Here is a 22786-nt window from a genome sequence, read left to right as displayed (position 1 = left end):
AAAGTCCTTCAGTTCTGAACTGGAGAAGTGTGATGAATTCGTGAAGGGGGAGAAAACTCCAGTCACTTGAGGATTTGAGATTTCCCCAAATGAAACTGCGTTCTAGTCATAGTCAATCGAGTAGATCCTTTCAATATCTGTAACCTCAAAAAGTTTAATTTGTTGCAGTGCATAATATTTAGGATTTAAATAGAAAAGCTTTCTTTTTTTTACTCATCACAAAATGCGTTGCACATAGTAGGTGCTCCACAAATATTTCTTAACTTCTAGATTGCTGATTGCAAAGCCAGTCTAAGCGATCTCTCTTTTACTAATTCCTTCAGTTCTGTCCTTACATCCTTTAGTCCCATTAAACTGGGTGGCCATCCAGGCTGGTGACTTGTCAAGCAAAGGGTGGTAGGCACCGTTGGAATCCATCCAAAGTAGAATGAAATTTCAAACTGTCTTTGGGGTCATAAATTTAGTGTAGTGGTGTTTTTATGAAAATGTCTTTCTCTTGTGGCCAAGAATAATGTTTAAGGAGTTCTTGAGTGGGCGCGTAGCCAAGGAATTACAGTAATATTTCTCTTCGGCTGAGCTTGTTGACCTAGTTTTTTGGATCTGCTTTGTGAATAATCTTTGTGAATAATGTCCCCCCAATACTGATAACTATTCTCCTAAAGAACCAGCTTTACTCTATACTTTAAACAGCCTATAAAATAAATATTTTCAACGTAAATAAATCCTTTTACTTTTCGTGCCATTTTACAAATCTAATGGCAAAATTCTTTCTCATCCTCAATCTGTTTTAGTAAGTGGACTTTTTCTCGTAGTTCTCTGCAAACTGCCCCTCCCCCACCTCGTTATGCTGTGTTGTGAACAGCTTATGGCTGTCTGCTTTGGGTTCCTTGATTGTGTTGTCTTGTTGCTTGTAGCCTCTGAAGCCCTTTGAGAAAAAAGCAGCATTCCATAGGTCCAATTAGAAGTATTGCAGGAGTTACACTGTTGACTACCTGTAAGTTACTTTAAGCATTATTAAAAGAATTTATTAAATATTTCTGTAGCTCCTTTATAAAGCACGAAACAGAGGCAGAAGATTATTTTCCTCCTTTCTATCAGTTCGAAGTCTGAGGCAGACAAACTTGTATGCAAAGAGGCATTTTCAGACATACGCCAGGAACATCGGCAGTCTGGGGTCAAGGTTTATACTTTGCGTGATACTCATTGTAGGCCCACAGTAGGGTGATGGCTGCGTAGGAAAGTTGCTCATGTTACTACGCACATCACAATTAGGGGAGAAAAGTCACCATCTCTGTTCCGTTTAGTCAAGGGAAGATTCTTAATGGAGGTGGGCTTCAGGGCCATCTGTGTGAAGGCAGGAAAAGCTTGGTGGGTTGATCGAACATAAAGAGGGGTTGAATTTGGGTTTCTCCTGTGTTCCTGTGTGAATTTCATCATTCATTATGAGGGAACGTAACAACCATATGATCATACGTACATAGATCGAATGTTTTCCAAACTGAAAATTAAGATTTCTGGCTTCTAAGTTTGTACCTTTTATCCAAAAGTATAAAAAATAAATTAAAAATAGTAAACTATGTTTATTGAAAACAATAAAATATCATGAAAAAAAACCACATATTTCAGAAATATGCATCATGTAATACAACATTGGAGAATTTGAAACCAGGACCAGACGATCTGGACATAGACTGCACGTCTGTGCATTAGAGTGCTACCATCCCGGTGGACCTGGGAGATTTCTCCTCACCCTGGAAGACTTCCTCTCCCAGGTGGCAGGTGGTGACAGCAACTGAATCAGGCCACTCTGCAAGGCGTTGCTAAGAGACAGCAGGAACGCAGGAAGGGGTCCTGTAAGCTTGAGAGCTCAGCGAGTCTGAAGCTATCTCCCAGTCAGAGCCCGCAGTGGGTGGGAGGGGAGGCCGGGCGAGGGGTGCCTCTGTGAATGAAGCTCTTTGTGCAAGGACTGCACTCTTGCTTTAGCACAGGGAGGAGTCTGCTCTTTGGAAAGCAAATCAAGGCAGATGATTCAGTTGAGGAGCAGATGTGACCCCTGAACAAAAATCAGGTTTAGAAATTTGTGACACTCTACCCATATTGACATATTGTTCACAACAGTAATGTATAGATTGGATTTCTGCCTCTTTCCTGCACAGACAAAATGATTATTAAGACCCCTTAGGCGTTTTAATAATGAAGACTGGCCAAAAAATGTATAGCATCAATTTCCTTCCCTTTGCAGGCTTGGCTGGCCTATGCTGCAGGTGGAACAGTCCTAGATGGCATCTTCTTCCAACAGAAGGCTGTTTCGTCTACACTGAAAATCTGTTTCAGGGTGGCTGCCTTCCTTGGTTATCTCAGCCAGATGTCCTGGAGAACTGGCTGCAGCTTCTACGTCAGCACTTGCTGCCTCGCCTTGCACTCTAATGTGACGGAGACGGCTTCTTTCCTTAAACCTCATGAGCCGACCTCTGCTAGCTTCAACCTTTGCTTCTGCAGCTTCTTCGCCTCTCCCAGCCTTCACAGAATTGAAGAGAGTCAGGGCCTTTTTGTGGATTAGACTTTGGCTGAAGGGAGTGTTGTGGCTGGTTTGATCTTCTATCCAGACCACTAAAGCTTCCTCAGTGTCAGCGAGAAGGCTGTTGCACTTTCTTATCATTCGTGTGCTCACTGGAGTAGCACTTTTAATTTCCTTCAAGAACTTCCTTTGCATTCACAACCTGGCTAACTGTTTGGTGCAAGAGGCCTAGCTTATGGCCTCTCTTGGCTTTCGACATGCCTTCCTCGCTAAGCTGAATCATTTCTAGCTTTTGATTTAAAGTAAGAGACGTGCCACTCTTCCTTTCACATGAACACTCAGGGGCCATTGTAGGATTATTAATGCCTCATTTCAGTACTGTGGTGCCTCTGGGAACAGAGAGGCGTAAGGAGAGGGAGAGATTTCGGGGAACAGCCGATTGGTGGAGAAGTCAGAACACACACAACATTTATCGATTACGTTTGCTGTGTTACATGGGCACGGTTTGGTGGCACCAAAACCAATTACAATGGTAACATCAAAGATCACTGACTGCAGATCACCATAGCAAATATAATAATAATGAAGAAGTTTGAAATATTGTGAGAATTACCAAATGTGACACAGAGACACCAAGTGAGCAACTACTGCTGGAAAAATGGCGCTGATACACTTGCTCAACACAATGTGGCCACAAACTTCCAATTTGTAAAAAACGCAGTATCTGCAAAGTGCGGTAAAGCAAGGTATGCCTGTATAGGCAATAGCTGTCTTGTGATGCACCTAACGAGGCAGAATCTCTCCTAGTCCCGAATTCCATACTACTTAAGAAAAGCTTTATAAGATGAGGTTTGGAGTAGAGTTGCCAGATTTAGCAAATAAAAATAGCAATATTTGGGACATACTTATACTTTTTAGCACAGTTATTTGTTGCTTAGCTGAAATTCACATTTGACTGGTGCCTGGTATTTTATCTAGCAACACTTGCTTGGAGTTGGCTCTGGAGTTGAAGTCCAGCTAGCTGAGTGATCTTGAGCAAGTTACTCAACTTCTCTGAGCTTCACTTTCTTGGTACCCGTCCATTGTTGTGAGCATCCTTTTTATAATAGATATCAAGCACTTAGCACAGATCCTGCGCATAGCAGACAAAGTTCTCACTAAATTATAGGCATCATCATAATGACTGGCAACCCTGTTACTTGCAACTCAGTTTCAAATATTTCTGTATAAATCTTATTTCCTGTACTAGAAGGTGGGATCCACATCTGCTCAGGCTTGAACATAATGGGGGTATAATTTGTTGGATTTTGCGTCAGTACAAAATTCTGCCCCAGCACTTCTGTGGAGTCTGAGTGACTGGCTGCCTGGCTGGCCCCCTCTTGCAACCCGCCGGTTCCCTTTCCTTTCCCTTCCCCCATAGGAAGAATAAGCCTTTGTTCTGGAGTTATTTCAAGCAAGCTAAGCCCTTGGAAACCGCTTCACTCAGTTTTTATAGGCCAGTAGATCCCACAACGTATACAAGATTTATTGTTCATATGAAATTGAAAAGCTCCCCGGTGTAGTTCTTTGAATCTACAGAGGAAAATGAATGGCCTTCACTAGAACTGTCGTAAAGATTTAATGACATTTACATTCAAGCCGCTGAAAGTAAATAATTATGCTGCTGGGTGGCTATTCTTCTGCTGAGTTTAAACCGTTTAAAGTAACTTGGCCTATGTTAGCTTGACATTAATTCAGGTCGTGTGAAAAGTCTCCATCAGAACTGTGGGCTGGCTAAGATGGAAACTTAGACGTTTCTATACAATTATGAGGCATAAGAAGGATTCGGGGGAGGAGACTCCAAGGACAGTGACAGAGGAGGGTGGGAAGGACTTCCTGGAATGTTCAGCTGTGCAGACCACTGCTTGAGAGAAAGCCGAGGTGCCCAGGAGAGAGCACCACCATTGTTCTCGAAGTCACAGCGAGCCCAACTCCAGATGGTCTGCATATCACATCACAGCACCGAGGCACTCCGCCCATCTTCCATATCAGCTCTTTGTCCTACCCTCACTTGCTATCAGGAAGGAAGACTGAAGTGAGAACTAAAGTCTATCTGAGTCTGACTTTATTAAAAAAAAATAGGTCCCTGACCTTAGCTTCCCCCATTTCGACTCTGCTATTCCTAAGGATTCCACTGGGCCACCCACTCTCCTCAGGTGTTCTGGGGGCTCTGGCAGGTATCTCCCATATGCAGGCTGCACAGGAGCCAAAATTAGGGGACTGAACAGTCAGTCCTACTTTCCAGCATGTGGGCCTAAGCCATGAGGGGATGATTGAATTTGGGGCATGTGGAAGATCATTCACTTCCATGTCATTATTGAAAGCATTTCCCATATGCCTAACTGATGGAGGGCTTGTCTTGCAGACCCCCGGGTGTTCCATGTGGGAGAGCTAAAGGGAGATATCTGCAGTCAGCAGAAAAGACAGAATGCACAGGCAGATGCCAGGGACATTTCTCCAAGCGGGCCAGAAAGCCGTACAGAAGGCTGCATTTGATAAGCCCAGCAGTCACCCAGTTGGCTCAAGTGGGGGGAAATGAGTCATGCAGAGGCAACTGCTGTGGGTCTCTTGGGGACAGCTCCTGCCTGCTTCACCTAGCAGGGCTGTGGTTCACTTCAGTTCTTGACAACAGCTCCCATCCTGAGCCTTGAGTGTCTCCCTTGCTGCTGGCTCATGACCCTAGGGAAGACGGTGTGTCTGAACCACCAAATTGTTGTTGCACCTTCCAGTTCTATTTGCCTATTTTCGTGGGATTTCCTATCCTTTCACAAGCTATTTGAATGATGCTCAGGAAGGTTATGAATCAGACTTTCGAGCTCATAGAAGATAAGGTCGTTGTCCAGGGGCTTTTCTGGTGCCCTCTTTGTGGGAGGCATTGTGGAGAATGTGGTAACTGTGGTGCAAGGATGGCCGTCCATTTCCTTCTCTCTCAAAGGAAGCTTTGCATGAGATGACTGGAGTTTCTTCCCACTCTCAACTTCTGTGAGCCCCTGAGATGGAATAATAGATCTGAACACACCATAAAGCACAAGAGGGTGTGGAAACCTTAGATACCACTACTGTTGTTATTATTATGTTTTCCTCTGAATTCACAAACCAATGTGTAGCACAATACTGATTAATCTCAATTCATACTTGCTGCAAATTGACCAATTTTTAAAAATAATAATTGAATGTCTGCCCAAAGAACCCATCAGTCTTACAACTTCAGCAATTAACTTTCATTCATTTAACAAATACTCCTTTCAGGCTCTGTGCTAGACACTAGAGCTATAAATAATAATAAAAAAGACAGACCTGGGGGCCAGCCCAGTGGCACGGTGGTTAAGTTCATGTGCTCCACTTTGGCAGCCTGGGTGCAGACCTACACACTGCTCACCAAGCCATGCTGTGGCAGTGTCTCACATATAAAGTGGAAGAAGATTGGCACAGATATTACCTCAGGGCCAATCTTCCTCACCAAAACAAACAAAAAACCCCCCCAAAAAACAGACCTGTTCTTGAGGTGTGTATGATCCAGCTGAGAGACAGACAATGAGCAAGTAATTAAAAATATGATGAGTGTTACAAGGAAGGTCAAGATGCTATGGAAATGTCTAATGGGGCACCCAGTCTAGTTTGAATGGGTAGGAAAAGCTTCCTGCCTGGAGGAACTATCTAGGTTAATAATAAGAGCTAATATTTATAGAGCCTTTATTATGCATCATGTTACGTGCATTCTTTCATTTAATCTTCAAAGAACTCCATGAGGTAGGGTCTATTAGTGTTTCTACTTACAGACAAAAGAAATCAAGGCACAAGAGGTGAAACACATGCCTGAGGCTCACAGCTAGTTGGAGAGAACACCTGGAAGTGAGTGCAGGTGGCTGTGCACCAGGTTCTCTACTGACTCAAGGGTAGAAGGGCAGGGCGCCGCCGAGACAAAGGCTGGTCAGCCCTGCTGGACGGGAGGGACGGCATGAAATCACACAGGAAGAGAGCATCAACTGGTTGTGTGTGAGCTTGGGAGAAAGTTCCCTCGTTGTCCCTTTGTTCCTTAAGATAGTAATGTGTTTGTGAAAGAAAACAAAGCTGCTTTCCAATTCGAGAGAGAAGGAAATGGAATGGTTTGTTTACAGTCAGAGGTATTAAGGTTTGTGAGAAGTAAGATTTTCCCATAAGTGAGATGGACTACATAATCTAATTTTCTAATAAACTTGAGTAATAAAACCCTGTAATGATTTTAGTGAAATTCCACCTAGTGTCTATCAGGTGGCAATAATAATAGATGTTCACTGTTTTGGTAATAGAATAATTCTAGCTGAAGTCACAAAGGCGTTGATTCTAGTAGGTTCTTTTTCTCCAGTCTTGGAATTACTACATGTTTAGGGAAAATGTAGGAATAATAAGGAAATATTATAGTGGTGGGAGGGAGAAATTTTATTCCTGACATTTTAAGTATAGCTGTAAAAGGTTTAATTTGAACATTTCTTGGCTGGGGACGACCTCATAACATTCAGGAGATGGATTTGCTGGGCAGCAGTTAGATTCTTTCAGTGTTATTAGAATGTTTCCACCTTAACCTCAAAAGAAGCAACTCAAGCATGCCCATGTCCAATATTACTTTATCCAGGTGCACACCAAAAGCATCTTTAATGATTAGGAATTACATGCTATTAAAGCTTAATTAACTAGACTTCAGCTACCTAAGTTCTCAGTTAACTTAAATTTCCTTTTGTTTTGTATCCAAGGCTTAAGGGAAATTGCCAGATTATAAAGTATTTAAAAAACCTCTACATTTTAAGACTAAGGACTGTCATGCTGACTGCGTACCTCAGGCCGGAATTCCGTGCGCCCCAATTCTGCTACACTTGGGATGAAGAGCACGAACTTGGAAATCAGATGGATCTGGCCAAAAGTCCTTATTTCACCTGCCATTTGTCTCCAGCCGAGTTTCTTAGCTTCTTGATAGCTCAGTTCATTCATCTGCACCAGCAGATAGTCATGCCTGTCTCCCTGTGCTGTGGGAAGAGTTGAATGGGATTATGCAATGAAAGCAGGGGCCAGCGCACGACAAGTGCTCAGGAAACGGAAATCAATTAGGAACAAGACTTAGCCTGAGCCACCACAATATCACAAATAATCAAAGAAACATGACACTACATTTGGTATTCTGTACTAACGCTGACAGAAAATTATGCCTTCATAGTTTCAAAAGTCATTTTTAACAATGACAGTTAACATGAAAATATTTTCTGGTTAACGCATGATAAACTACAATTAAAATCAGCTAACTAGAATGCCCAATTTAGAAAATATTCCAGTTAATAAAGACTGGAATTTTCCCATATTCAGAAACTACAATGTTTTATCTACAGAGAAATATGTATATCTTTCACACTCAATAGAATTGTCAACTCTGATTTTAGCAAAGTTTAAACAAACTGCCAGGTAGGACTTAGTGCTGTTTCCCTCTTCCTTTTTGAACTAATTCTGAATTCTTTAAGACTTGCTGTCTCACACACGCCTTCTAAGTAATTTCTTAGTTTTGCTTTTTGCTGAATACCACTTAGCACCTTCACTTTTGTAGAGCTTTTCTTGACTAGTTCTTTTTTTTTGAGAAAGATTAGCCCTGAGCTAACTGCTGCCAATCCTCCTGTTTTTGCTGGGGAAGACTGGCCCTGAGCTAACATCCGTGCCCATCTTCCTCTACTTTATATGTGGGATGCCTACCACAGCATGGCTTGCCACACGGTGCCATGTCCACACCAGGGATCCAAACCAGCGAACCCCGGGCTGCTGTAGCAGAACGTGTGCACTTAACCGCTGCACCACCGTGCCGGGCCCCTCTTGAGTAGTTTTAAATGGTTCTGAATTTTCTTTACTTTTGCATTTGGGGCAAAACAGATCAAATTAAATAGATACAACTTTAAAAAGATTGATTTTTTTCAAATGTGGGTCATAACATTTGTATGTAACATCTATGTGAAATACACACTAATCCATCTGATTGCTCAGTATGGATTTTGATGTAACGTAATGTTTCCAGAAACGTGGACGTTAGATAGTAACACAACATTTTCTTTTTAATTTTAAAAGATATATTTTAAAGAATATTAGTATATACTTCTACTTATAGAAAATGATGCTGGTTTGACACTTATTGATAATAATTCTAAAGATTCTTTTAAAAATTATTTAGGTAAAAAGATATTAGGAATTGAACAGGTGTTATTCACATGCAATAAAAATTGTGCAGCTCCTGTGTGAGGGGTTGAAGCTGGGGAACAGTGGCATATTGTTGCTTTTAACTGCGTGACTTGGGCATGTCACTGCACTTTTCTAAGCTTCAGTTTCCTCGTCTACAAAGTGGAGATTGGACCTGGTGATCACTGCACTGCCTGTTAACATCCGGAGCTCACGGACCACATTTCACTCATCTCTCTCTCCCAACTATCAACATGGTGAGAGGAGCACTGCTGCATGGCTCAATGTGTGACTGTGAGATTCAGTGAATTCACTGACACCCCTCCAATTCTACCATCGAGGAGCCCTCTAAGTCTGTAGTACTTAGCATTTTCATTTTCCTTTCAGTCACCTACTTATAGAGATACATGGTGCAGCCACAGGCTTGAATATTTAAACAAGTGGTTGAGCTTATTTGTACCCTGGACATGAGAGATGCAGTGAAGAAATGAGAGAAATGGTGACTGTCCTCAAGGAGTTTACGGTTCCCCTGGGCAGGCACTTAGAGGGCAAGTTAGGCGTTTCCGTAAGCATCCAACTGCTTTACCTAAACATAATTGATGTAATGCGTAGAACTGGATATAGCAAATTTTACCCAGGATGAGGAGGGAAAAGTTGTCAGCGAGTTTGGTGAGGAGACGGGACATGCCCTTAAAGGAAGAGAAGTTTAACAGAAGGAGTAAGAAGAAGGAGGACATTCTCAGCTGGGTTGGCCATGTGCATAAAGTCTGGGAAGTGAGGTTTTTAAATGCATAATTTAACAAATTCACCAGCAAACAAGCAAAATAGTAAGAGTTGCCTACCCCTGATTCAAGCACAGTACTTGCAATCTAACATACTTTGTTGGTTGAGTCATTTTGTTAGTTTTGTCTTGTCACCAATGATTAAATTATTAATCATGTCCTTTTTTCATTTCCCAAAATATTCTCTAATTATAAGGATCTTGACAAACTAGGTTACTGTTTCTCTTTCACTTGTTTGTTTTGTAAGTATGGTGTAGTTGTGTGTGTTTGTTTATGAGAACTGCCAACTATGATTTCACTTATTTCTTTTTAAGAAATTCTATGCTGTTATAGGAACATGGGAAGGGGTGGATAAATGAGTCATGATCAGATGCCACTGGTGGTGGCTGGCACCTGGCTGATGCCTGCAAAGTGTGCCAAGGCTGTGAAGGAAGCCCTGGCTGGTGCCTGTGCCCTCTGCTTTGTGGCTGATTGAAAGGGGTCAAAGAAAGGGCCGGTCAGAGGAGGTAGAATCCAGGAGCCTTCAACAAGGGGCTGTTGTTACCTTGCCAAAGGAGCTATCTAGATAACCCGGGGCAGGCAACTTCTGAGCCACTTGCCATTCTTAAGCCTCATGCCCCTGCATGATTGGTTGCTTCTGTGTATCCTCTTTCATTTCCCTCTTTCCTCCTCTACTTAATTTTACAATTGAAGAAATCATAAAGAAGAATTCCACCCTATCAATGAAAAATAGGTATAACAGTGAAACAGTTATCAACTGGGCTTCATCATGGAGCATATTTCACACTAACAAGATCTATTGACGTGTGTTAATATGTTAGTGTCAAGCTATATATAAGATTTACAGATCTCTGTGACTATAGATATAAGGAAATCAATAATCCTATAAGTGAAGCTATCGATATCTATATATTGATAAATAAGAGGTATTGATAGCAAAAGCTCTGTATAGATATTTCTAAAGCTGCTTCTTGGTAACTCAATTAAATTTTAAAGTTTGGTTTTTTAAAAAAATTTTCCTCTAATCACCTGAAACCACATATTCCTTATCCTCAAACTTCAAAATGTATTTCCTTCCTTCAACTGGCATTATTCATAAATAAAGAAGAAAACAAACCTTATCTCAGCAAAACCTGATGTTTCAGGGAGTTAGGGCCCTCTAAACATCATGATGTAATATAAAGGCTGTCATTGAAAGGGCGGGGACATTTAGGGCTGCCTTTGATCAAAAGCACTCACCCCGAGCCCAGATTGAATGGGAGGCCCTTCAGACTTGCTAATCCACTGGTGCTCAGTGCAGTTGCTAGGGAGGCAGATCTGGGCACAGAGCAAAGCCAGAAGTTTCCATGGTTATAGGAGACAGAAGTCAGCCCAAGTGGGTACCCTGGACAGGGGGCTGGCCTCGGAGAGCTGAAGGGGACTCTGACAGGCTGGGGGAAAAAAGTGATCCAAGAGAAAGAAAAGTCTTGAACTTTCTATGAATTGTTGTTTCTTTCCTATCTCTCTTCTTCCGTTGTCTCCATAATTTATTCCCCATCCTTTCTTGCTTCTTTTGTGGAAGTGATTAAAGGTCTCAACTCAGCACTCTACAAACAGAAAATTTTTAATTTTTTTTTTTAAGATTTTATTTTTTTGCTTTTTCTCCCCAAAGCCGCCCTGTACATAGTTGTATATTCTTAGTTGTGGGTCCTTCTAGTTGTGGCATGTGGGACGCCACCTCAGCGTGGCTAGATGAGTGGTGCCATGTCCGCACCCAGGATTCGAACTGACAAAACACTAGGCTGCCTGCAGTGGAGCACGCGAACTTAACCACTCGGCCACGGGGCCGGCCCCTAATTTTTTTGATACTTGATAGTAAACTTGCTCTCATAATCTCCCTGTTTAGGCATGGGGTAGGAGGGGAGGATCTGTTTAATCTCATCAGGCAAAGTATCTCCGTCCCATCTGATACTGGTTTACATCTCAGACTTTTCTAAAAGCTTCGCTCTCTCACCCTCCGGCTCAGGCTAGTTTTTTATTCAGGAGCAGCTGCTGCCACTGTTGGAAATAGCGAGTTGCAGAGCTTGACCTGCCCTGCTTTCCCCATCCTTCTTATTATCCCTCCATGTTTTCCTTTGAGCCGCATCCTCTGCAGAAGCAGCAGTTGAGCTGGAGGGAAGGAAGACCATCTTCCTATGGGGATGAAGGCAGTCTATGGAATCCAGAAGCCTGGGTATGGTCACTCCTTTGTCAGCCCCTGCTGTGGTACCATCCTCCAGTCTGGTTCCTGGCATGATGATGCAGACTCAACCGCAGCTGGATGCTATTTGGTGGAGGGAAATGCCCATGACTTAGACCTCAGTCATTCCGTTTTTCATGGCCTCTGCTAAAATGGAGATTTCAGTGTAGGTGGCATACAGCATTTTCATGGGCAGCCTTCAGTTCCAATACAGCTAACCAGCCTACAAGATCACAGGAGGATAAACAGACTTTCCTGTGGCTCTTGCCAGCAGCACATGCTGTATGCCTTCAGGCTGGGCAACTCTGCTTTGCTGAGTGATCACAAGGGCAAGCTTTTGGCTCCCATCCCTCAGTTATCCTCACTTGAGTCATAGAAATCAGCTGGGTTTTTGCCTTGATTCCCCAAAGCCACAGAGAACTGGGATGGCAATGGCCTTACTCTCTTTCCTAGGTGTGCTATTCACTATCTCCCTGGTATTTTCCAGTTAACTAGTCTCTCCTTGTTGGTCCTCTAGCAAGAAACTTTCCAATCCCACAACTGCGCCATATCTAGGGCCAAGTGGCAGGAGGAGATGAGAGAGAGAGACAGAGGGAATGGCAAGCAATGGGATTGGTCCCACCTCTTAGAGCTGCAACTCCACTGAACAGAGAGAAAAGTTCCTCTCCTTTTGAGTTTTGGAGTTTTGGGTCTAGCAGATTGCTATTGCCACTGCTGCCACAGGATTATCTGGTGTCTTGGACCTGAGAGATTGGAGAAAATAGAAAATAGAGGGATGATTACTCCCCATTCTCTGAAATTTAGTAGATCCCTTAATTGCTTCTCAAGCCAGAACTAGAGTGTTTCTCCTGATCTCTCCTTGTCTGCATCACAGCGCTCACTTCCACATTTCCAGCTGCCTCAAGTTCACGTTGGGAGATACTGGAGGGGAAACAAAATGGTAAACTCACCACCAGTTCAGTGCTATTTTGAGTTCTAATGTTCTCCCCCTGTCTGCCTGCTAGCATACATTTCCTTTGTGGGGTCTTTAAACATCTGAGCCATGCGTTCTCTCTGGGTTTTGTGGTTGCATTCAGTGAGAGTCACGGTGGCTTGTGCTGACTCCATCAGACCTGGAACCAGAACTTCTGACAACCTTTAAGCATGACATAGTTTTTTTTAACCCAACCAATTTTGTTTTGAAAAAGTGTTATTAATTGAGTCATCATTATATAGAATAGAAATAAAAGATTTCTAGATTTATAATTTCTCCATGCCTCAGCTTTCCCTTCTGTAAAGTGGGGATAATAATAATACTTACCTTACAGAATTGTTATGAGGTTTAGATGAGGCAATGTATGTGTAACGCTTAGAATTGTGCCTTAAATATAGTGTTATATGAGCATTTGGTATCATCATCTGGCACCAATCATTTTTGTAAAATGAGATCTATTTTGAATATTTCAAATATATATTCAATGAGAGCTAGAAAGACAAACATAAATTTTAAGCAATTATATAGAATGTTGAAAGAAAATAGGAAGTAGCATGCTTGCTTACTTAGTACTTATGTATTTTGGTTTATTCCAAGTGCTATGGGAAGTCATTAAAGAATTTGGGGCAGAGGAATACTATAATAGGATATATATTTTTAGGCCACTCTGACCACTGGGAGGAAAACAGACTGAATGCAGGCGAGCATGGAAGCAAGGGACACAGATTAGAGGCTATTCACTGGTTCAAGAAAGAAATGCTATGAAGATGGACATGAAATATATTGTGGAGTAAAAGTGACAGATGATGGAAGGGAAATGGATGAGTTCAATGAGGGTGAAGGAGGAATCTTGAGCAACTGACCTATGGCAAAGCCTACAGACCAGTAAGTTGGTGTCTAGGGGGCGGGATGGTGGATTAAGAGCTCAGTAGGGATGTGTAAGGTCTGAGATGTCTCTGAGTTCATCCAGATGGAAATGTTGGGGAAGCAGTAGAACTCTGGGGAGAGAATGAGGATGAAGATAAAAGTTTAGGAATCATCAGCATGTTGGAGAAATTTAAATCAACAGATAGAGGTGAGATCACTCAGGGAGAAAACGTAGAGGGAAAAGAGCAGAAGTTCAGGGCAAAGCATTGGGCCTCTAAGACATTTAGAGATCAGGCACAGAGGAATCAAAGTGGTCACAGGCTCAGGCACAGACACTGGCTAATCAGAACAGATGCCAGTGGCAACCCTAAAACAGGGTCCTGGAGGCCCGCTGATGTGCTGGATTAAACTAACGTTTAGCAGGGCCTAGAGGAGAGGCCAAGACAGCAGGAGGGCTGGGTCAGGAGTGGCTCAGGACAGTAGCTATTTAAAACTGGTATGAAGTATTTCAATATTTTAACAACTGGTATAGCCAAACTGGTACAGACCAGTTGAATATCAGTCCTGGATCCTGCAAAAGAACCCAGAAGGAGTACCTAGGGAGGTAAGCAGAGGTTTTGGTGTCATAGAAGCTGGAAGGGTTAATTGTATCTAATGCTGCCAAGCTAAGGAAACATGAAGACCTTGACAAAAGAAACTTCAGTGAAAAGATGGGAGTGAAGCCAAATTCCGGTGGGTTGAAGAGTAAATGAAGAGCAGTATGCATAAAGCACTCTTTGAGAAATTTGGCTATGAAAGAGAGAAGAGAACTGAGGCAGTAGATGGAGGGATGCATAAAGAGACAGTAAAATATGTTTGTGTGCCAGTGAGAGCAATACAGAGTAAGTATTGGTGAGGCAGAGTCGAAGGGAGAACCAAGGAGATGCAGTCTTGAGAAGAGAGATGAAATAGCATCAAGAACTCATCAAAAGCTAACGAGAGAGGTGAGTGCAGAGGCAGGCTGGCATGTGGATTTAGTGGCAGCAAGATGAAAGATCACAGCCTTGTCTGAGAGCTTATATTTCCCTAATGAAGAGCAGGCCAAGGTCATCACCAACAGCCCAGGAGATAAGGTGGGAATTTGGGAGTACAACAAGCTTCTACCCAACGTCTTTTTGTGAATTTTCACACAGTGAATCCCTTATTATATTTTTGTCTTTCTATTTCACTTTATTTTTGTCTTTATTCATTTATTTGGAATCTGTGCAACTGAGAAGGGATTCGTGAGGGATATTCAGGTGTATTTGTACCAGACAGATATCAGTATTCACTTAGTTTTGGAATATGGAAACTAGAAAACCAGGGAAGAGGTTTGAAACAGCTGATGAAGAAGCCAGACTGACAATGGAAAAAGTGCACAGATGCAATATGCATTTTGGAGTCTGAATGGAATGTTTGCTGCCTGTTGATATTTGAAAATGATAGCAACTGCCTTGTGAACGTGGACTCTGCTTAGCCACATCTTGGTTTGCCCATGCATTTTTCTGTGCCAGTTAGATTACATACGTGGAACCTGTTCAATCTTTCCATCAGGAGCCTTCTCTTTACCTTGTAATTGTACAGTGAGTCAGAAATCTGGCTTGCTTCTCTTCCAGTGAGAGGAATGGTTCTAAGACTCATTTTAGATGTAATATACATATTCAGACATCCAGATTCTGCCTGGTCTGAGTAATTAGGTATAGGAAGGTCAACTTTTTTTTCTTTATTTGCAAAGATGCAACTAATAAACTGCCCAGAGGCCACAGCACGTTCCTTTTGTGGCTTCTGAGTTTTAAATTTTGCATTGAAATAATATCTTTTGTCTCCTTGTATTTGAAAAAGATGAAAGAGCAAGCAATTACCCTGTAAGAAAGTTGCTATAAATGATCACGTTTAAATGAGATTGCAACTCAGACAAAGAGCAGCAATAGCATAGTATTTAACATTAAGGAGGGAAAAAAAATCAGACCAAGAAACACGGATTTTCAAGATAATAGAATTACCTTTCAGTAGAGTGTACCTTTAATAAGGCAGGTAGCAGCATTTCTAGTACGGGAGCAGATAATTTGAGGAAGCAATGTTTTCTAATGCCATATGCACCAGCATGGAGACTGAAGTTAACTTGTATTAAATTCTATAGCTCTCTTTCTTTGGTGAAATGGCTTTCCAGCCGTGATTGATGTCATCTGAATACAGGAAAAGGAACCATTGAGAAGATTAAATCTCTGTGGCCACAGGTCACAGAACGGGGTGTGGATTCAGTTGGGTCTAGGATTTCAACAAACTGGTCCTGATTGTGTAATTTTGCTTTGTCAACACCCTGAGCACTAACCATACTTGCCCTTTCTGAACGTTCTGCCTTTTCTTGCCGTTTTGAGATTGAAATACGAGCTTAGTCCTTTCACCCCAGGGCTAGTGATGTGGATCAGTGAAAAGGTCTACAACTCACCTAGGAAGTAGATGTGTTGTTAGTTATGTCTGAAGTGCCTCTTCAGTAACCCTCATCAGCTGTCGTACCCTCAGGCTGGGCTCAAATGTCCCTTGGCAACATAGCAGCCCCTGCTTCTCAGTGGATTAAAACAACAAACGTTTAGTTCTTGCTCGTCGGGTAAGTAACAAGAGCCATCAAGAAGGTTTGCAGAGACTTTTCACCGTCACAGCCCAGAAGGGACACAGACATGCCTTCCACTCACGTTAGCCAGGACTAGTCACACTGTACCGCCTGCCTGCAAAGGGGCTGAACGTGTAGTTTTTCACGTACCCACAAAGGAGAAGGAAACACGATAGAGAAGCTTCTGCTACAAATTTTCTTTCTGCTGTGAATATATATAATATCATATACATCTATAATGTACAATGTGTTTAATATTCCTATTTTCTAAATGACTTAGTTCAAAAGTCCCTTGTGCCTAGAATTGCAGGTATACTAGGTTTAAAAACTGTTTGCACTATTAGATGTTATTAAGGGGAAAATTCATCATCATTATTCCTGTTTGAGAATAGGCCTTTTAAAATCGTTTGTTTATAAAATAGTTTCAGCTTCATTTAATTAGCTCACAGATGTTATTACAACCAAGTTTACCAAAAATATGCAATTCCTGGACTACATTTGGCAAATTCCCAAGGGAAGATCGTTACTGCATTTGTCAGCATGAAGAGAAGTAGAGGAGACGGGAGGAAGACAGCGGAGACGTGGGGCGAAAGAGCTGGATCCATGCGAGATAACTGAGCTCTGGAAACATAAATTCCTTCCCTCCTTTCTCTCTTTCTTCTTTCCTTTCTTTCTTCCTTCCTTCAACAAGTATTAGTCAATCTCGGCCACGCACCACAAACCCTGCCAGGCACCCAGGAGCCCACCATAAACATGGTAGTCCTTGTCCTCACGTTTGTTTGGGGCATGCTGAGTGCTGTAACAGTGAACCTCCAAACCTCAGTGCCTCAATACAATGGAAGGCTACTGTTGATTCACGGACAATCCAAAATGTGTGCTTCAGAGCCGTGGGAGGCTGTCTTCAATCAGGGGATTCACACATGGCTCCACAAAGATTACAAAGAGCTTCCGAAGCGCGTGACTGTAACAAGGCAGCACAAGGGGACAGCCCGCGGATGATCCCGGCTTGGGGCTTTTTAGAGGCCTGGCCGAGCAGTACTATACTCCACTCCAGATCCAAAGACAGGGAGGGAGGGTCTGAGCAGAAGAGGCTTAATGGACCAGAGAGCAACAAGCCAAAGGAGTCCGCTTTTGGTTTAGGGAAACAAAAATAAAAATTTTATTCATTCATTTGTTCAACAAATTATAATGAGTGCTTTCTCTTCTAAGGACTGTTCTGAGTACTGGGCATCCTTCAGTGAACACGACAGACAAGATCCTTCTCTCATGAGACTCATGGTGAAGTTTAAAATGTTCCTAACCAAAATTCTCCTTTTAGGTCTATACGCTTAAGAAAATTTTGCACATGTGAACAAGGAACCGTATACAATTTATTACGTTATTGTTTGTAAAAGCAACAAAATGGAAACAAATGTCCATCAATAGGAAAAATGGATTGATTATATTTATTCAATAGAATACTATAAAGCAGATAAACTGAAAAAATTGAGTTACAACTATCAAGATGAATAAATCTCATATACACAATATTTTGCGGAAAAAAGCAAATGGCAGAACGATTACTAATAGACCAGGGTTACATTTAAATAAGTTTAAAACACTGAAAACCAATACTGTACAGTCTTTATGGAAACAAATATATATTAAGAGTTAAAAACATGCATTAGTACGATGAACACGGAATTCAGGACAGTGGTTATTATCTCCAAGGAGGAAGCAGCAGAGGGAATGGACCGGGAAGGGATATGCAGCGGAGCTCAGGTGTATCTATAATGTGTCATTGTCTTAGAAAAATCAGAAGCAAATATGGAATAATGTTTAGATTGGATAAAGCTGGACGTAAGCACATGAGTATTCAACACACCATTCTCTGTTTTTGTTATTATATTTGAGCTGTGTTTGGCACCCTTTTTAACTAGACTTATTTCCTCCTATCTTCTTCCCATACTGCCCCCTCCCCAAACATCCTACATATGCCCTGACTAATGTCTCAGTTACTGGTCCTGAAGAGGGGAGCCGTTATGCGTCTTGCCCTTGGGTGATGCATCTGAGGCCTGCTCCAGGAAGGAGGGAGGAGCAGGCATGGGCATCAGGCGCCCAGGTAGGAGGGAGTGGCAGGGAGGAGCATGGTCATGGCAGCTTGCTTCTTCGATGCATTTGTCACCCAGAATCCAGCAACTCAAATGCTTCTATAGCTCTTCTAATGGGAAGGAACCCATTAATTTTACTGTTTTCAAGAGAATTCAATGAACTCAAACTTTGGTGACTTTAAGAGTAGCAATGCATGTGCTAGGACTTCCTATCTCCACTCCTTCCTTCCTGGAATATCTGCCTTTTCTTTGGGCAGATGCCAGACCATCTGAGGTACCTTGCCTGATCAGGCTAATTCTTGTATGAGCAAAGCCTTTTTAACTGCACGAGTTGAACTCCCTGATGTCTGTCAAGTAACAGTGCTCGCCACTAGAGCTATGAGTCCTCCTTGTGCCTAGGACAGCACAAGCACAGCCAGGTGACCGGAGGTAAATTTGTGGGCAAACACCAGTTTACTAGCTCCACCTCCAGGCGTGTGGACCTAGCCTAGCATAGGCCAAGATGACCTTTGTACCAAGGTGCTTCTTAGTCAGTGGCCTCACCATGAGTTATCTTCTCTCTTGATTGCGCTTTGGGTGTTTTCCACTGTAAATGTCTTTATATCCTTACTTCATCTCCTCATCTTATAAGAAATTTGCCTTTCTCTGAACAACACTGTCCCAGTCTTCTCTCCCTTGAGGACCTCATGTTCTCCTCTTCTCTGTCAAGAGGAAAGGAGTGTGTACATGTGTGTTGAGGCAGGGGTGGGGGTCGGAGTGGGAGTTAGCACTGGTCCTAGAACTGCCATGCATCCTCACTTGTTCTCACTACCTGCCTTCGACATGTTGAAGTTATCCACCGTGTTCTCTAGACCCACTTTCACCTTCTTAAGATGATGTTAGCACTTGGCTCATGATTTCTTTCTGCTTGAATTCGAGTAACTAGTCCCCATGTGGACAGCCTGACCAGTAGTCTTGTCACTCCAAGACTGTGACCCTTCTAGCCACTCGCCCTCTTGAGGACTATCCCTAAATTTATCTGTGTGGCTGGAGCCCTGCCAACTCCTGGCTGACCTTCCCACATTTTGATGACTAGAGGTAGTGAATATGTAATTCCCAGGAGGAAATGACATGAGCAGGCCCTCCACGGACCTGCTCAGGCAGCTTGGCTGGACTCCCTCTCCCTACTTACTTTCAGGTCTGTACCCAAGCACCTGCCCTTCCCAGTCCGTCTGATTTCCTAGTCCTGGGATACCAGATGGACCCACTCACCACTTTGTGTCCTCAGGTCCTGACCTTCGGCCATCACCAAGATTTCCAGTGACTGGACTCCTCCCACTTTGCATGGACAATCTCTCCCCTCCTGGTGTTGCTGGACTTCTTCCCCATCTTGGACTCCATGATTGGCTGTGTTAACACTGAGCCTCCACCCCAGTCCTCGAGCTCTGCATTTAGGTACTGAAGCACAGCTGGAGACATCCCAAGAAAGTGAATGTGTGCTTGTAGCAAACCAATCGTCAACTCCTAACACTTTCTTTTATAACTTTCTAAGTTTTCTTATGACCTTTCTGCATTTCTTACCACAGTAGTTTTGCAGGCCATCTCTGCTCTCCTCAAGCCTTCATCTTTTCTTCCATCCACCCTACTTGAGGACCTCACCAGGGAAAGGCTGAAACAAAGCAAATTGTGGACACGTGACACAAAAGCCCCACACCCCCCCATCACCTTTATTGGTTTTTATTTCTATATCTGTTATCTCTTCCTTTGTTGTAGTATCAAAGGAGGAGATTTTCCTATTCCTTCCTGGCATTAATCCATCTACCCATGCTCTAAATTTCTTTACATCTGAGCTAAGCGATCTTATTCCCATATCATGCCACCTCTTTCTAGAATCTTACGTAGCCTATCGTTTTCAGTTAGCTCTTTGTATTCTTCCCCCTTCAGCAAATGTGTGAGTGCCCGCACTGTGCTGGGTGCAGCGGATACAATAAAGAATAAAATATGGCCCCTGCTGTCAGTCGGATAGGGGAAGATGGTAACATGCCATGTACCTGACTGTATTATAAGTCAGCGTGACACAATGACAAAGAGTTCTGCGGGCGTTCACAGCGAGCAGCAATTACTCTCACGGGGGATTTTTATATTCTCAAGCCCTTCTACAGCCCCTAAGACAATTTCCCTGTTCCAGCAGCAAAACAAATAGAAAGGGAGAAAATGCGCGCAAATGCATTCATCCATCCATTCATTCATTCAGAAAATATTTATTAAGGGACTACTATGTGTCAGCACTGCTGGGGTGCTGGGGATCCCCTAATGAGCAGAAACACAGACAAGGTCTCTGCACTCATGGAGTTTATAGATAACTGAAGACAAGTTTTAATCACACAAATAAGTAGGAGCTGCAGTAAGTGCTAAAAAAGGGACAATGCTGGGTCATATGAGAGTGTATAATAGAGGGTGTGGTCTAATCCCAGAGAGCAGAGAAGTCTTCCCTGGACCTGGAACAATGGAATTACGAACTGAGGGGCCGGCCCCGTGGCCAAGTGGTTAAGTTTGCATGCTCCACTTCTGCGGCCCAGGGTTTTGCTGGTTTGGATCCCGGGCGCGGACGTGGCACCGCTCAACAGGCCACGCTGAGGCGGCGTCCCACATAGCGCAACCAGAGGCACTCACAACTAGAATATACAACTAAGTACTGGGGGGCTTTGGGAAGAAGAAGAAGAAGAAGAAGAAGAAGAAGAAGAAGAAAAGAAGATTGACAACAGATGTTAGCTCAGGGCCAATCTTTAAGAAAAAAAAAGAACTGAAGGATGCGTGCTAGTGATGGAGGCAAAGATGGGGGCAGGAGGAGGGCCAGCTTGCGCAGAACTTTGTTGGGGGAGGGAGCTTGACAAAGACCAGGGCTGGAAGGAGGCCGCTGAGGGGAGGGGAGCCATAGAAGGCTGAGGTGTGTGTATGTAAGATGGAGGGATACCAGCGGAGAGGGTCTCACAGGCCAGCATAAGAAGCTGTCTGTTTATTCTAAGAGCCATGGAGCTGTTGAAGACCTTTGAGCAAAGAGGGGATGTGACCAGATATGTGAATAAATGAACACTCTAGCTGAAGTGTGGGTAGGGGTTTGGGGTCAACTCTGGTGAAATTGAAAGAGCACTGGACTTGGAATTGGAGTCATAGGTTCTCTCTCTAACTCTTATGAGCTCAATGACCTTGGGCTTGATTTCCTTCTCCGGACACTGAGACAGTTGAGAGAGGATGTATGTGACTAACTCCTGGCCCATAGGAGGTCTTTGGACCTCCTATGAGATATGAGATTTGTCTAATCTCATATCTTTTTCACTTTTTTCTAGGTCTCATTGCTGTTATTTGTCTGACAAGAGCAGATGTGGGTGATGAATATAAACTGTGGAGCCCACCACATTTTTGTGGCTAGTTCAAAGAGCACATTCAGGCACGTCTCACAGGCTCAGGAGTGGTGGAGTCACTTAAATTAAAACATTTTCTTTTTTCTAATTTGCAAATTGCAGACTTCAAAGACTAACTTAGCAGAGCTGATGTGGCCTCCTTGACCTACATCGTAAGTAATGAGCTCTTGATCCAAGAATTATTGCAATCTCTATCACAAATTGGCTGGCTTGTTTCAACAAAAGTGGTATCTTTTCAAAATCTTGGCTTCTTCAAGACTTTCAACTTTCTGCTAGGTTCTGCTTGGAACTAAGAATTTTCATTGTTCCATTCCCTCCCTTATCATGATTGTTTTTCATTAATGGATTAGTCAAGTAAGAGGTTACGCTAATAAGTGGCAGGAATGGGATTCAAATGCAGGGAGTCAGGCTTCAGACTCTGGATTTTGCCAGGCTCCTCTGCTGTCTCACTAGTCAATGCAAGCTCAGGTGCCCAGGAGAGATAATACCTAGATTTTTACCTTTTAATTAGATGAGAAAATAAAGCCATCTTCGCCATCATCCTCTCTCATAGATCTTAGAGGCACAAGAGAGCCTTAGGAGCCCAGAAAGCTCATCCACACATGTCCTTGAGGGTTAGGGCATTCCTACCCTCCTGCGTATGTGTAACTGCAATGATGGTAGAGAGTGTCCTGCCTCCTTCTCGGAGAATATCGCTTCCTTTTAGAGCTTGTTATGGGCTGAACTCTGGCCCCCCAACCCCAGTCCATAGGTTGAGGTCCTAATTCCCAGTACCTCAGAATGTGACTCTTTTTGGAGATGGGGTCTTTAAAGAGATAATTAAGGTAAAATGAGGTCATATGGATGGACCTTAATACAACACAACTGGTGTCCTTAAAGAAGAGATTAGAACATAGAGGCGACCCTGGGAGGACACAGGGAGAAGGTGGCCACCTGCCAGCCAAGGAAGAGAGCAGTCAGAAGAAACCAAACATGCTGACTCCTTGACATTGGACTTCTAGCCTCCGGAACTGTGAGAAAATAAATTTCCATGAGTCAAGCCACCCAGTCTGTGGTATTTTGTTATGGCGGCCCTAGCAGACT

At 43.0% G+C, this 22786-nt stretch overlaps 1 protein-coding gene and 1 long non-coding RNA gene across 6 annotated transcripts in view; both read left to right on the top strand.

Annotated features, from left to right (window-relative positions):
- The window catches only part of PSD3 (pleckstrin and Sec7 domain containing 3), a 646842-nt gene that overhangs the window by 136614 nt on the left and 487442 nt on the right, over positions 1-22786 (top strand). The gene's annotated exons all lie outside the window — the stretch shown is intronic.
- On the top strand, positions 19570-22742 carry LOC138921087 (uncharacterized). The gene is made up of 2 exons (XR_011433347.1): positions 19570-19736; positions 21629-22742. It is a non-coding gene; the product is annotated as an uncharacterized lncRNA (long non-coding RNA).

This window comes from Equus caballus, chromosome 27, assembly GCF_041296265.1.
Source record: "Equus caballus isolate H_3958 breed thoroughbred chromosome 27, TB-T2T, whole genome shotgun sequence".
NCBI lineage: Eukaryota > Metazoa > Chordata > Mammalia > Perissodactyla > Equidae > Equus > Equus caballus.
The sequence above is the reverse complement of the archived record's forward strand: the minus strand, read 5'-3'. Positions and strand labels throughout refer to the sequence as shown.